Source organism: Schistocerca cancellata, chromosome 3, assembly GCF_023864275.1.
Source record: "Schistocerca cancellata isolate TAMUIC-IGC-003103 chromosome 3, iqSchCanc2.1, whole genome shotgun sequence".
Taxonomy (NCBI): Eukaryota; Metazoa; Arthropoda; class Insecta; order Orthoptera; family Acrididae; genus Schistocerca; species Schistocerca cancellata.
In genome coordinates this window covers 92,379,245-92,394,566 of record NC_064628.1, presented here as the reverse complement: position 1 = coordinate 92,394,566, position 15,322 = coordinate 92,379,245, and the positions used below count along the sequence as shown (strand labels likewise).

General features: G+C 46.7%; 1 protein-coding gene across 1 annotated transcript in view; it reads right to left on the bottom strand.

The window, feature by feature from the left end:
• The window catches only part of LOC126177090 (serine-enriched protein), a 284,041-nt gene extending 269,134 nt beyond the window's left edge, over window positions 1–14,907 (bottom strand). The window contains exon 1 of the mRNA XM_049924343.1: window positions 14,822–14,907. The gene's annotated coding sequence lies outside the window, so the exon portion shown is untranslated. The remainder of the gene's footprint in view (window positions 1–14,821) is intronic.
• Window positions 14,908–15,322: the final 415 nt, after the last annotated feature.

Here is a 15,322-nt window from a genome sequence, read left to right as displayed (position 1 = left end):
TTTCGCGGGCAAGTGCTGTGCCAACTGAGCTACCCAAGCACGAGGCACGCCCCGTCCTCACACCTTTACTTCTGTCAGTACCTCGTCTCCTACCTTCCAAACTTTGCAGAAGCTCTCCTGCGAACCTTGCACAAATAGCACACCTGAAAGAAAGGATATTGCGGAGACATGGCTTAGCCACAGCCCGGGGGATGTTTCTAGAATGAGCTTTTCACTCTGCAGCGGTGTGTATGCTAATATGAAACTTCCTAGAAGATTAAAACTATGTTCGGCGCACAGTTTTAATCTGCCAGGAAGTTTCATATCAGCGCACACTCCGCTGCAGAGTGAAAATCTCATTCCAGCAGTTTCTTGCTTTAATTTTGGGTTCCAGTGCAGTAGGGAGTTTCGGGTGGAAATCTTCCGGAGTGCTCAAATTGCTAAGTTCGATGTGGGATGTTGTTGTTGTTGTGGTCTTCAGTCCTGAGACTGGTTTGATGCAGCTCTCCATGCTACTCTATCCTGTGGAAGCCTCTTCATCTCCCAGTACCTACTGCAGCCTACATCCTTCTGAATCTGCTTAGTGTATTCATCTCTTGGTTTCCCTCTACGATTTTTACCCTCCACGCTGCCCTCCAGTACTAAACTGGTGATTCCTCGATGCCTCAGAACATGTCCCAGTAACCGATCCCTTCTTCTAGTCGAGTTGTGCCACAAACTCCTCTTCTCCCCAATTCTGTTCAATACCTCCTCATTAGTTATGTGATCTACCCATCTAATCTTCAGCATTCTTCTGTAGCACCACATTTCTTCTCTAAGCTATTTATCGTCCACGTTTCACTTCCATACATGGCTACACTCCATACAAATACTTTCAGAAACGACTTCCTGACACTTAAATCAATACTCGATGTTAACAAATTTCTCTTCTTCAGAAACGCTTTCCTTGCCATTGCCAGTCTACATTTTATATCCTCTCTACTTCGACCATCATCAGTTATTTTGCTCCCCAAATAGCAAAACTCCTTTGCTGCATTACGTGTCTCATTTCCTAATCTAATTCCCGCAGCATCACCCCACTTTCGACTACATTCCATTATCCTCGTTTTGCTTTTGTTGATGTTCATCTTGATGTGAGATGTGGGAGATAAGATTACCACACGCTAGGATGGCCAGAAAAGCAGCGACGAGGCTGCCGCGGTGCGTGTTGGCCACTTGTTTGTCACTCTCCGGCAGACAGCACGACTCGTTGGCTGCGGTCTTCCAATTCACTGCCCTGCATCGTCCACAGAAAACGTGCGGGCGCCGACACCACGGTTCTAAAAACAACGACGCCTAGTCGGTTTTGAGCGCATTCGCTGCGCTAACATTACTGGGGCGAACACTGTACTGTTTACCTCGAGTTTCAAATGGCTCTGAGCACTATGGGACGATTTATCAGTTTTCACTTGTCCGTTTATACAGCGCACATACTGTGTGTGTCTAACGTTACTGGAACTCACCAGGAGGAGATTGCAGCAGTACATACCCACAGGTTGTGCACGTGAAGCTTATAACAGTCTTTCGGGCTTTTGAGAAAGATCTAGTCATTAACGTGAGGGACTTGGGAACATCATTCCGGCAGATCGCACACACTGTTGGCTGTGGTGTCACGGCTGCAAAACGAGTGATGAAGGGATGTACGTAGAACAGCGTGGAAAGAAGGGCGGCCAAGGGTCCTTCCAAAAGGGCTGCACCACGAGAGGGTCGTAGGACTGACTTGTTACGACGAACAGACGGATGACAACAAATCAGATCCGAGCAGAGATTACAAAATGCTTCAAATGGCTCTAAGCACTATGGGATTTAACATCTGAGGTCATAAGTCCCCTAGACTTAGAACTACTTAAACCTAACCAACATAAGGACAGCACACACATCCATGCCCGAGGCAGGATTCGAACCTGCGACCGTAGTAGCAGCGCGGTTCCGGACTGAAGCGCCTTGAACCGTCGGCTACCTCGCGTTTGATAGTCCTTACTCCGCACTGAATTCATAGCATTGCCATAAATCGTTTGTGCTGAAAATGATTGTTCAAAATTAATATCATGTAGGTGATGCCCCACAGCTGATAAGTATTAACAGGATACTCTATTGCTTCAACAAAAACTACTTTGACCACCAGATTTTACTACAAAGGCCATCATCATAAAGTTGTATTAAAGCGAAAAAGCATTACGTGACAAGCTTTCTTTTTTCATCATCTACTATTTTTATATTATTTATTTAAATTAAAATTAATCTTAATCGAAAACTAGAATATACTGAAAATTATTCAGCTAATGTAACTGTAAAAGATACTGAAAAATAAAATTCCTTTTGAGGATTATATATTCCTTTACTATTAATGTTCCTTCTTGTGAAATCGTTTACGTCTCTCTTTGTCCTAAACGCAGAGTTCATGCAAAGTATGCAGAGAAGTGCAGAAAAGACTGCTATTGTTTATAACTCCAATCATTTGATTAAAATTCTTCTCCTACTTTGTGATATTTTATTGTTGTCTTCTACATATTTGAAAAAAGCAACGTAATGGGTAAAGGTATCAATCTTAAACGTAAAATAAAAATAAGAGGAATCAGTAATCTTTACAGTTGTTTTAATATCTAACCTCAGAGATGCAAAGGTCTTGTTGCGGAGTTCCCAAGATTGTTTTGATGGTTTAATTTCTTCCTGCCGCTCCTGGTGTACTGTTGTTAGTCACTGGTTTCCGCCGAACATGTTGTGTCTGATGTTATCATGGTGCCTACGCGACGAGCCGAAAGCTAAATTACTACACTGGTGCCCAGAATTAAAGCAACAAACCGCTATTTCCCCGATCTGTGTCCAATTTGCGGTATAATCATACAAACTGTAAACAGATGTCAGTGCGATCGTGTTCTGTATGGAAGGTGGCATTCCTGTCGACGGATAACTATGGCAACGATGTCGTCAGGGCACCTATCAAACAGGGTAGTGTTTGCTAGATAGTAAAAAAAATGGTTCAAATGGCCCTGAGCACTATGGGACTTAATATCTGTGGTCATCAGTCCACTAGAACTTAGAACTACTTAAACCTAACTAACCTAAGGACATCACACACATCCATGCCCGAGGCAGGATTCGAACCTGCGACCCTAGCGGTCACGCGATTCCAGACTGAAGGGCCTAGAACCGCACGGCCACACCGGCCGGCGCTAGGTAGTCCCACAACCGAAATCGCTATGTACACTCCTGGAAATTGAAATAAGAACACCGTGAATTCATTGTCCCAGGAAGGGAAACTTTATTGACACATTCCTGGGGTCAGATACATCACATGATCACACTGACAGAACCACAGGCACATAGACACAGGCAACAGAGCATGCACAATGTCGGCACTAGTACAGTGTATATCCACCTTTCGCAGCAATGCAGGCTGCTATTCGCCCATGGAGACGATCGTAGAGATGCTGGATGTAGTCCTGTGTAACGGCTTGCCATGCCATTTCCACCTGGCGCCTCAGTTGGACCAGCGTTCGTGCTGGACGTGCAGACCGCGTGAGACGACGCTTCATCCAGTCCCAAACATGCTCAATGGGGGACAGATCCGGAGATCTTGCTGGCCAGGGTAGTTGACTTACACCTTCTAGAGCACGTTGGGTGGCACGGGATACATGCGGACGTGCATTGTCATGTTGGAACAGCAAGTTCCCTTGCCGGTCTAGGAATGGTAGAACGATGGGTTCGATGATGGTTTGGATGTACCGTGCACTATTCAGTGTCCCCTCGACGATCACCAGTGGTGTACGGCCAGTGTAGGAGATCGCTCCCAACACCATGATGCCGGGTGTTGGCCCTGTGTGCCTCGGTCGTATGCAGTCCTGATTGTGGCGCTCACCTGCACGGCGCCAAACACGCATACGACCATCATTGGCACCAAGGCAGAAGCGACTCTCATCGCTGAAGACGGCACGTCTCCATTCGTCCCTCCATTCACGCCTGTCGCGACGCCACTGGAGGCGGGCTGCACGATGTTGGGGCGTGAGCGGAAGACGGCCTAACGGTGTGCGGGACCGTAGCCCAGCTTCATGGAGACGGTTGCGAATGGTCCTCGCCGATACCCCAGGAGCAACAGTGTCCCTAATTTGCTGGGAAGTGGCGATGCGGTCCCCTACGGCACTGCGTAGGATCCTACGGTCTTGGCGTGCATCCGTGCGTCGCTGCGGTCCGGTCCCAGGTCGACGGGCACGTGCACCTTCCGCCGACCACTGGCGACAACATCGATGTACTGTGGAGACCTCACGCCCCACGTGTTGAGCAATTCGGCGGTACGTCCACCCGGCCTCCCGCATGCCCACTATACGCCCTCGCTCAAAGTCCGTCAACTGCACATACGGTTCACGTCCACGCTGTCGCGGCATGCTACCAGTGTTAAAGACTGCGATGGAGCTCCGTATGCCACGGCAAACTGGCTGACACTGACGGCGGCGGTGCACAAATGCTGCGCAGCTAGCGCCATTCGACGGCCAACACAGCGGTTCCTGGTGTGTCCGCTGTGCCGTGCGTGTGATCATTGCCTGTACAGCCCTCTCGCAGTGTCCGGAGCAAGTATGGTGGGTCTGACACACCGGTGTCAATGTGTTCTTTTTTCCATTTCCAGGAGTGTATATAATCACAGATGGTGCAGAATGGCACAGAGAAGGCGCCTACCAGACTCCTTGCGGTGGAAGGCCGTGGGAAGGAAGGAAGAAGGACAGTTGCAAACTGATGTGACCCGATGACTTAATGTGAACTGTTTTGTCGTCTCTCGGGTATGGCGACATTTTGTAGAGATACAAACTGCTCCTGAAGACCAGGGCAGGGCCGATCACGTGTAACATCAGAAAGAGAGGACCGTTCTATGGCCGTAAGGGCACGACGGTACCGCCTCGGTACTGCAAGGGAAATGGCATCTGACTGCAGCATCCACTGGACGCGTTGTATCGTGGCAACTGGTGTACATAAGGTCTCTGCAGAGTGGCCTTTAATGTCGGAGACCCATTGTTGTGTACCTCTGAGGCGTCTTCACAGAAGGGAGCGTCTAGAGTCGAGTCGTCAATATGCCACCTGGATAGTCGAACGGTGGGCCAACTCTATTTTCACAGATGAGTCCCAGTTTGGTTCGGAGAGTGATTCTCGACGGATCCGCATCTGAAGGAATACGATTTCTGGACCTAAACATTGTGAAAAGAGACCGATATCGAAGAGGAGCCCTAATCGTGTGGGCAAGGATCATGTTGACAGCTCAAACACCTCATCATGACATTGTACGGATGAAGGTTTAACTGCTGTCTGATATTGTGAAGAGATCTTCGGACATCGTTTGCGGCTGTTGCGGGGGGCTGTGGGCCTGGACTTCGTACTGGTGGACGATAATGCTCGACCTCAGCGTGAGTGGTTGTTGTATTCTTGTAAACGGAAGATGCTGCACGAATGTCGTGGCCTGCTCGCTCTCCCAATTCGAATCCCGTAGGGCATGTCTGGGATACACTAGGGAGAGGGGTTCCATCACGTCATCATTCACCAACCCTTCTCTAACACTTGCAAGCAGATCCGCGGGAAGAATGGGCGTTATTGCCACGACATTAGATTAAGACGTGTTAATACTCCGTAAGAATTATGGGTCTTTGGGACATTCGGTGTACAGAAAACCCACGCATACAGATCTATATCTTCAGGCGTCCAGCTGCCGTCACCCCGCACGAACCGCTGGTGTTCTCAGTACTTTAATTCATCGGACGCGTGTAATATCGGATGCTGATACCATTCACGAAGAATTAGTGCATCTGGAGAAGGTTTTTAAAGAGAATGGCTGTACTTCGCGTCAAATACGGAAGGCCATGGCCGCTCGGGATTAGCCGAGCGGTCTGGGGCGCTGCAGTCATGGACTGTGCGGCTGATCCCGGCGGAGATTCGAGTCCTCCCTCGGGCATGGGTGTGTGTGTTTGTCCTTAGGATAATTTAGGTTAAGTAGTGTGTCAGCTTAGGGACTGATGACCTTAGCAGTCAAGTCTCATAAGATTTCACACACATTTGAACATTTTAAACGAAAGACCATGCACAATTATAATAACAAGAAGGAACGCTGAGCTGACTGATGACGAGTATGAATCAACTGCATTCCTTCCATATGCCAGGAACGTGGCTTCTAAAGTAGGCAGATTGCTTAGGAAGAATAATATTAATTTCATCTTCCGTCCACCAGCAAAGAGCAATGTCTTATGGGACCTGTTAAAGACGATTTACAACAATTGAGGAAGGCGGGTGTTTATAAAATTCCCTGTGAGTGTGGCACTGCATACATCGATCAGACGACACGAACGTTGCAGGAACGCTGTGTAGAACACGAAATTCACAACCGTCTGCGGCAACCTTTAAAATCAGCAGTGGCAGAACACTGCATTTCCATGGGACAATCATTGGAATACAGCAATACCAAAATTTTAGCACCGGTTTCCAGCTTCCAGAACACTGTAGTTTTGCTGATGAGTTAATGAATCGTGATAACGGCTTTCAGCTGGATGAAAATTGGAATCCAATTATTAAAATTAAGCGGTCACAACTGAATCGACAAACTCAGTCGATACTCAGCGATTAGTTTCTTCTTACTTCACCACTGAGGGCAGAACACAACTTGGCTGTTTCGCGCATGTCACCTCATAACGCATGCGCTGTAAACAGCTAGTACGATTCGTATGCGCGGAATTCGCTAAAAATGCCATGACTACATCAGGTCTCTTCAGTACCTCGTCTACTCACCTGAGGATGGCTGGACGTCTCTGGGTCGAAATATCGTGACAGAATGCTGATGGGATCCGACTGCAAACCCGAAAATTACTGAAAGTTCTGTTGTGTCCACTCCCAAGTTCTATTTGCGTTGTCGCATGTGAATCTCTGCAAAAGTGCATCATATTTATTACATCTGTCACAATATGGCTAATCTGTAAGGTGGATAGAGTACAGCTTTCATTGATTTCTTATACAAAGTTGTCCTAGCAGCAGACGTAAGCTGTAGTTGTGGATGCTCATCCCAACTTCAGTGCAGTTGACACGATGCTATTTAGCTTCCATTCTGTTACAACCTCACCTTTTTTAAAATGATGGTACCACTTCGTTGAGCTGTACAATTTGTCTCCCTGGGTTACGCAGCTATTTTCGACTATGGCGGTTCTGAGAAAACTGAGCGCTGAATATACAGTATTTTGCAAATGTTGACGGATATTACATGGCGTTCTGACAAAATATTCTTAGCCGGACGCTGTGGCCCAGCGGTTCTACATCTACAACTACATCTACATTTATACTCCGCAAGGCACCCAACGGTGTGTGGCGGAGGGCACTTTACGTGCCACTGTCATTACCTCCCTTTCCTGTTCCAGTCGCGTATGGTTCGCGGGAAGAACGACTGTCTGAAAGCCTCCGTGCGCGCTCTAATCTCTCTAATTTTGCATTCGTGATCTCCTCGGGAGGTATAATTAGGGGGAAGCAATATCTTCGATACCTCATCCAGAAACGCACCCTCTCGAAACCTGGCGAGCAAGCTACACCGCGATGCAGAGCGCCTCTCTTCCAGAGTCTGCCACTTGAGTTTGTTAAACATCTCCGTAACGCTATCACGGTTACCAAATAACCCTGTGACGAAACGCGCCGCTCTTCTTTGGATCTTCTCTATCTCCTCCGTCAACCCGATCTGGTACGGATCCCACCCACACTGATGAGCAATACTCAAGTATAGGTCGAACGAGTATTTTGTAAGCCAGTTCAGAACCGCGCTGCTGCTACGGTCGTAGGTTCGAATCCTGCCTCGGGCATGGATGTGTGTGATGTCCTTAGGTTAGTTAGGTGATGATGATGGTTGGTTTGTGGGGCGCTCAGCAGCGTGGTTATCAGCGCCCGTACAATTACCCAATCTTTGCTCAGACCAATTGCGCCACTTTCCTGGATGATGATGAAATGATGAGGACAACACAAAACCCAGTCATCTCGAGGCAGGTGAAAATCCCTGACCCCGCCGGGAATCGAACCCGGGACCCCGTGCTCGGGAAGCGAGAACGCTATCGCGAGACCACGAGCGGCGGACATGATTTGTTAGGTTTTAGTAGTTCTAAGTCTAGGGGACTGATGACCTCAGATGTTAAGTCCCATAGTGCTTAGAGCTATTTGAACCATTTTTTAAAAATATTCTTGTCAGGTTGGTAGGATTGAATTTTGATGTTTTAAAGGCTTTAGTAATGCTTTGAACGTTGCATCAGCATCTACTAATCCGACCCCTACTGCTGCAAAGGATAACGTTGTTGTGCCGAATTTTACTTTTAAAATATTTTCAAGTCTTACGAACTATCCAGTCGCCGATAGTAGACTTTCGGCTATTGGCGCTGATACTGGTAAAATGGTATTACCTGACACACTTTCGAGAAGATGAATTCGTTCACTGGCCTTATTTTGTGGATGATGTCGAGACCGTTCGGAATGTCAGGCAGCGGGGCGACTCTCGTATGTGCCAAAGGGGTTGCCTAGCGGCAGGCGTTACTGCTGTAACTGAGACTTTATGTGGCGGCGTTAAACGACATTCCTGGTAAAGGTTCCTACCGTTAATAAGTTCCTCACGATACTCTCTTCAAACGCTAGAAGTCTTTTGATGTATTTTTGTTATATCCCACAATACTCTTCCTGATAAGATAAATCGGGACTGCTACGGTCGCAGGTTCGAATCCTGCCTCGGGCATGGGTGTGTGTGATGTCCTTAGGTTAGTTAGGTTTAAGTAGTTCTAAGTTCTAGGGGACTTATGACCTAAGATGTTGAGTCCCATAGTGCTCAGAGCCATTTGAACCATTTGATAAGATAAATAAAAGACTAGAAAGATATGGTCGGGTTGTTACTGTAACTTGGCACACGTATACGCCATTGGTAGATTAGTAAGTGATTAGAGTTGCAGGACTCTTTGATAGAACGGCAACCAGATTTATTTCGTGTTGTTCGTGTTTAATGTTGTCACCAAGCGTGAGCCGGCCGGTGTGGCCGTGCGGTTCTAAGCGCGTCAGTTTGGAACCGCGTGACCGCTACGGTCGCAGGTTCGAATCCTGCCTCGGGCATGGATGTGTGTGATGTCCTTAGGTTAGTTAGGTTTAAGTAGTTCTAAGTTCTAGGGGACTGATGACTTCAGTAGTTAAGTCCCATAGTGCTCAGAGCCACCAAGCGTGATATGGTCTATAAGGGGCATAAACAGCATCAGATGTTGAGTGAAAGAGACGGAGATGCTGCGTATTCTCGTGAGACTGCTTTATCAGCACCAGGAAGAGCTTGACAGTGGACTCATTGTGAGTCTCCACTTGGCTGGCTGGTCGAATCGTGCAACATCCAGATTACTGGGGCATTCGGATGTCACGGTCGCCAATTGTTGGACTGCATGCGAACGTGATGGCAGACCAACTCTTGGATGGGACCCGTGTTCTGCAACAAGCTCACCGTAACTCCTCCACATTTCCATCTGCCGTCCAAGAAGAAATAATGGACGCCCTGCAGCATTCTGTCTCATTCCACACCATTGGTCACAGACAAGTGGCAACCGGACTTGGGAATTACCTCTCCATGGAAAGGTTACCGCTAACAGCAGGGCACAAATGGCTGCATTGAGAGACGTGCCGCCAGCAGGAAGCATGGGCTGTTGCTGACTGGCCTCTCACTGTGTTCAGCGATGGGTCACGGACCTGCACTGCCCTGGATGACCATCGTCATGATTGTGGAAACGACCTGGAGAGAGGTCGCATTCTTCCCAAACGTTGGAGAGGCACAGTGACGTTGCTCTTGGCGTCATGAAGTGGGTAGCCTTCGGGTATGACTTCAGGTCACAGCAGGTAGTGACTCAGCGACCTCTGATGGTGTAATACTACGTCACCGATAACCGGCGTCTTCATTTAATACCCCTATCCAAAATTATCATTATGCTGTTTATTAAAAGGACAATACTCGTCCACACATGGCATCTGTCACTGTGAGTCGTCAACATGATGTTGAGGTACTCACGTGGCCAGTGAGATCCCCAGATCTGTCTCCTATAGAACATGTGTGAGACCAGCTCAGACCTCAATCCTATTCCAGTGCTGGTATCCAGGATATCAAAGACCATTAAAAACAGATGTGGGTGAATTTGCTTCAGGAGACAATGTAACGGCTTCATGACACCCTTCCCAGTCGCACTTATCGAAGTCAAAGGGGATACAATGTCATATTAAAAAGTTGCTTCAGACTGCCATTTATTTGTAAATTTGACTCGTTTTTGTAAACGCTGCAGTAACCCTCTCACCCTGTGAAGTTTCATTTCGTTTCCTCCTCCCTTTCTGGGTGTCTCCCCTTTTTGGTCAGGCAGTATAAATATAGGGTCATTCATAACTACGTTACCACTCAAATACACTCCTGGAAATGGAAAAAAGAACACATTGACACCGGTGTGTCAGACCCACCATACTTGCTCCGGACACTGCGAGAGGGCTGTACAAGCAATGATCACGCGCACGGCACAGCGGACACACCAGGAACCGCGGTGTTGGCCGTCGAATGGCGCTAGCTGCGCAGCATTTGTACACCGCCGCCGTCAGTGTCAGCCAGTTTGCCGTGGCATACGGAGCTCCATCGCAGTCTTTAACACTGGTAGCATGCCGCGACAGCGTGGACGTGAACCGTATGTGCAGTTGACGGACTTTGAGCGAGGGCGTATAGTGGGCATGCGGGAGGCCGGGTGGACGTACCGCCGAATTGCTCAACACGTGGGACGTGAGGTCTCCACAGTACATCGATGTTGTCGCCAGTGGTCGGCGGAAGGTGCATGTGCCCGTCGACCTGGGACCGGACCGCAGCGACGCACGGATGCACGCCAAGACCGTAGGATCCTACGCAGTGCCGTAGGGGACCGCACCGCCACTTCCCAGCAAATTACGGACACTGTTGCTCCTGGGGTATCGGCGAGGACCATTCGCCACCGTCTCCATGAAGCTGGGCTACGGTCCCGCACACCGTTAGGCCGTCTTCCGCTCACGCCCCAACATCGTGCAGCCCGCCTCCAGTGGTGTCGCGACAGGCGTGAATGGAGGGACGAATGGAGACGTGTCGTCTTCAGCGATGAGAGTCGCTTCTGCCTTGGTGCCAATGATGGTCGTATGCGTGTTTGGCGCCGTGCAGGTGAGCGCCACAATCAGGACTGCATACGACCGAGGCACACAGGGCCAACACCCGGCATCATGGTGTGGGGAGCGATCTCCTACACTGGCCGTACACCACTGGTGATCGTCGAGGGGACACTGAATAGTGCACGGTACATCCAAACCGTCATCGAACCCATCGTTCTACCATTCCTAGACCGGCAAGGGAACTTGCTGTCCAACAGGACAATGCACGTCCGCATGAATCCCGTGCCACCCAACGTGCTCTAGAAGGTGTAAGTCAACTACCCTGGCCAGCAAGATCTCCGGATCTGTTCCCCATTGAGCATGTTTGGGACTGGATGAAGCGTCGTCTCACGCGGTCTGCACGTCCAGCACGAACACTGGTCCAACTGAGGCGCCAGGTGGAAATGGCATGGCAAGCCGTTCCACAGGACTACATCCAGCATCTCTACGATCGTCTCCATGGGAGAATAGCAGCCTGCATTGCTGCGAAAGGTGGATATACACTGTACTAGTGCCGACATTGTGCATGCTCTGTTGCCTGTGTCTATGTGCCTGTGGTTCTGTCAGTGTGATCATGTGATGTATCTGACCCCAGGAATGTGTCAATAAAGTTTCCCCTTCCTGGGACAATGAATTCACGGTGTTCTTATTTCAATTTCCAGGAGTGTAGTAGGTATATACCTGGTCAATGAATATAAAGTTACCTTAATTTGTAATTTACACAATGGTCTCAACTTGTTCACCATCATGTGTACCACATAGATACTGTGAAGTTGAATATTGTAAATGTTTGGTACATGGTTAATAGTTACACATTCATCCCACTTTATTGCTAACACAATTTTGAGCGTGATTACCAATTAATTAATCCTTAACCACCCTGTAGAGAAGGATTTTTTTGGATACAAGTGTTTTCTATTTATCACAATTTTGTCCATTTTGGTTACCAGTATGGTACAAATCTTCCTGTTCCAGTATCATGCTGATAATGTCAACAAACCAAAATCTCCTCTCTACAACTTTCTTCCTGCCCCTTTTGTTACTAAAATAATTTACCTATAACATGTCGACATTACAGATTGCGAATTGCATTCGTTATAAGTCACGAAGCTCTTTCGTAAATTACAACAAATTGTGAAATAGGTCCACAAATGCTTCCATACATAATCTCGTCGTGCTTGCACTCCTCAACTACTGCGAAAACAGAGTTGTTCTTGTTTGATGATCGAGTAAATTGTTCAGAACAATCGCACCACCTTCAAATATGCGAATGTGTGTGGTCTTCGATTCAGAGAGAGCATGGAGAAAAGATGTAAGCAACATGACACAAAAAATGTAACATCGCTGTGAAATAAAAGCAAATTGATAACCAAACTAAAGGCCGTATGATCGAAAGTGCACATCAGCGAAATTATGATCTGTTGTTGGATAACATTTGTTAAAGATTTAAATACTATGTTACGTCATCGTGAGCGTTGTACCCTGCTAATATGGTCCTCAGCATGCTTGGCACAAGTACGTCGAGATTGGCCACTCAAACATGGGGTCATTCAGTTTGTACGGACGATTATTATGATAACTAAATCAAAGCTTCAGCTGGTGTCAGTCATACTCAGTGGGGCTCGTGGCGACAGATAGGCAGACCATTCCGTTTGGCTGATTCCTACCTCCTTGAGAAATGCGTTCACGGGGTGGGCATTACTTGCTAGTGTATTCTGGTCTTGAGAGACGAACCTACAGCTAGCATCAGTTTATGTTAAACATGGCAGAAGGTATACTCGGCATATTGAGTTGCATTATAAAAGGGCGTTGAAAGAGCACACCATGAGAAGCTGAATTTCCATTTAATGTCCAGCGTTACCGCCCGATATATACGAGGTACTCAGTAATAATTTTTCTGGCCTTCCTGCACAACAATTGGTTCAAAGTACATTTCTTTTGAAGAACATTCCTTCAGAAATTTAAAGCAGAGTTATGCTTCCACATAAAAGGAAAATGGTGCAAAATCTTGGAAAGAAACAATAAATGGCTACAGGAGACTTTTTAATACGCGAGAGACTGAATATTTTCAAGCTAGAAAAAATTCTAACGAATCTGTAAACAATGTAATGAAACGTTTTCAGGAAAGTACAGTTGTTTTTTAGTCAGAGCAGTGTAGTAGTTGTCAGGAGTCGGCCGAAAATGCCAACAACGCTATACCTACAATATCGTGGGTAACTATTCTACCTTTCCGAAAACCCGAGACTAATAATTAGAAATTATCATTTACATTCCATCTGCATCGCGTTTCAGATCTGTGCATTTATCCAATACACAAACTTACACTTCAGTGCTTCAATTATAACTAAGCTTATTCATTAACAATGGTCTTAATGAGCAAGTCATCATTCCCCGTGCAACGAAAGCTCCCCAGAATCATTAATTACAAATGAGCAGAAGTGAAAATCTCAGTGCCAATTTATATCTTCACTTGATAACAACCTTGTCGATAGTATTTTCCAAAATCGATGTGTCGCAATGTTACTTATTCACTCACTGGATACTAATGTATTTCTTTTCGAAAGGTTTAACGTTTTTGTGTAATACTCAGATATCAAAGGAGTCGCCGTATCCAAGTACTTTCAACATGCACATATATTTTTTCTTACTCAAGTCTAGTGAGAAGTTCTTTTTTATGCCACTTCAATACTTCAATTTTTTGTGTTTCAATCAGTTCCGACAAAGGTGCTACATAAGGATTTGATGCTCGCTTCACACCCAACTGTGCATAAGTATTCAGTTTCCAATTATGGTGGCTTGCTGGAATCTAATTACAATAAAAATGTGAAACCTTACGTTTGGCGTATCTAAGCACCTGTGGCAACGTTCGTCAGTGAATTCAGAAGTCAAAGAGAAACAACCTGTTGACTGTAAAGCTGCCCAAACGCGCACAGAGCAGCGTAACTAGGATTCAGTTAAGCACTGTACGGCTTACGGTAAGCCCCCACGCTACTTCCGTTGTTCTCTTTCTTGGTACCTGTCCATCCAAGCAGCTGAATTCTAATAGAAGTTTCTGTGGACTACATACTGCTATATGTGCTCTTTTTCAAGTAGCTGGTTACGGCACATATAGCTAGCACACTGTAAGAGTCAAGACAGAAACGCACCTTTAGTGTTAAAGTTAGTTATTGTACTTTATATTTACGTGGCAACTGATTCTGAAAACACATTGCATGAACTATTGTTGCACTTAATGAAAATCTGTTTTGCGAGTACGTGTATGTCACTAAGGGCAGTAAAATGTAATGTATATTATTAATAAACTGTTCACTCTCTTTCTGCTAGCGACAGAATTTTGTTCACCTTTAACTAATTTTAACTCTGTAGATAAACTAGGATGGATAACAAACGAATAAACAATTACAGGATGAAAATTAACATTCAATAAAGGTGCAGAAAGATAAATCAGTGATCAATCAGCTGTGAACGTATATTACTGTTGAGTGAACCTACAAACGCAACAGCACAGAAACGTGTACTGCAAAAACAATATTAGAGTTTTTTATGTGAAAATCTGTTCTACTTTGAGCGCGGAGGAATAAAAAAAAACAGTTATCACGCTATAGGGGAATAGAGTGCATCGTGTTTGAAAGAGACCCACCTGAGCTACACGTGTGCTGGCGACAGACCGACTACAGCGGCGTCTAGCTGCGTGGGCAGACGGACGCTGTGCTGTCCCACCCTCTGCCAACCACCGCTGCAGCCCGACTGCCGGGCCACGGAGGGTCAAGTTCCGTTCGTCCCCGCCAGGCGGCTCACGTGCCAGAGGCAGTGCGCTTGCGCAGAAAGATATTCCCAGACCCGCCTCACCTATCGACGGGCTGTTACCGCTCTAATCGAAAGAAGTGGGAACTGATAGTTGGAAGAGCAGTTGAACGGAATGGACAGTGTCTTGAAAGGAGGGTATAAGATGAACATTAACAAAAGCAAAACGAGGATAATGGAATGTAGTCGAATTAAGTCGGGTGATACTGAGGGAATTAGATTAGGAAATGAAACACTTAAAGTAGTAAAGGAGTTTTACTATTTGGGGAGCAAAATAACTGATGATGGTCGAAGTAGAGAGGATATAAAATGTAGACTAGCAATGGCAAGGAAAGCG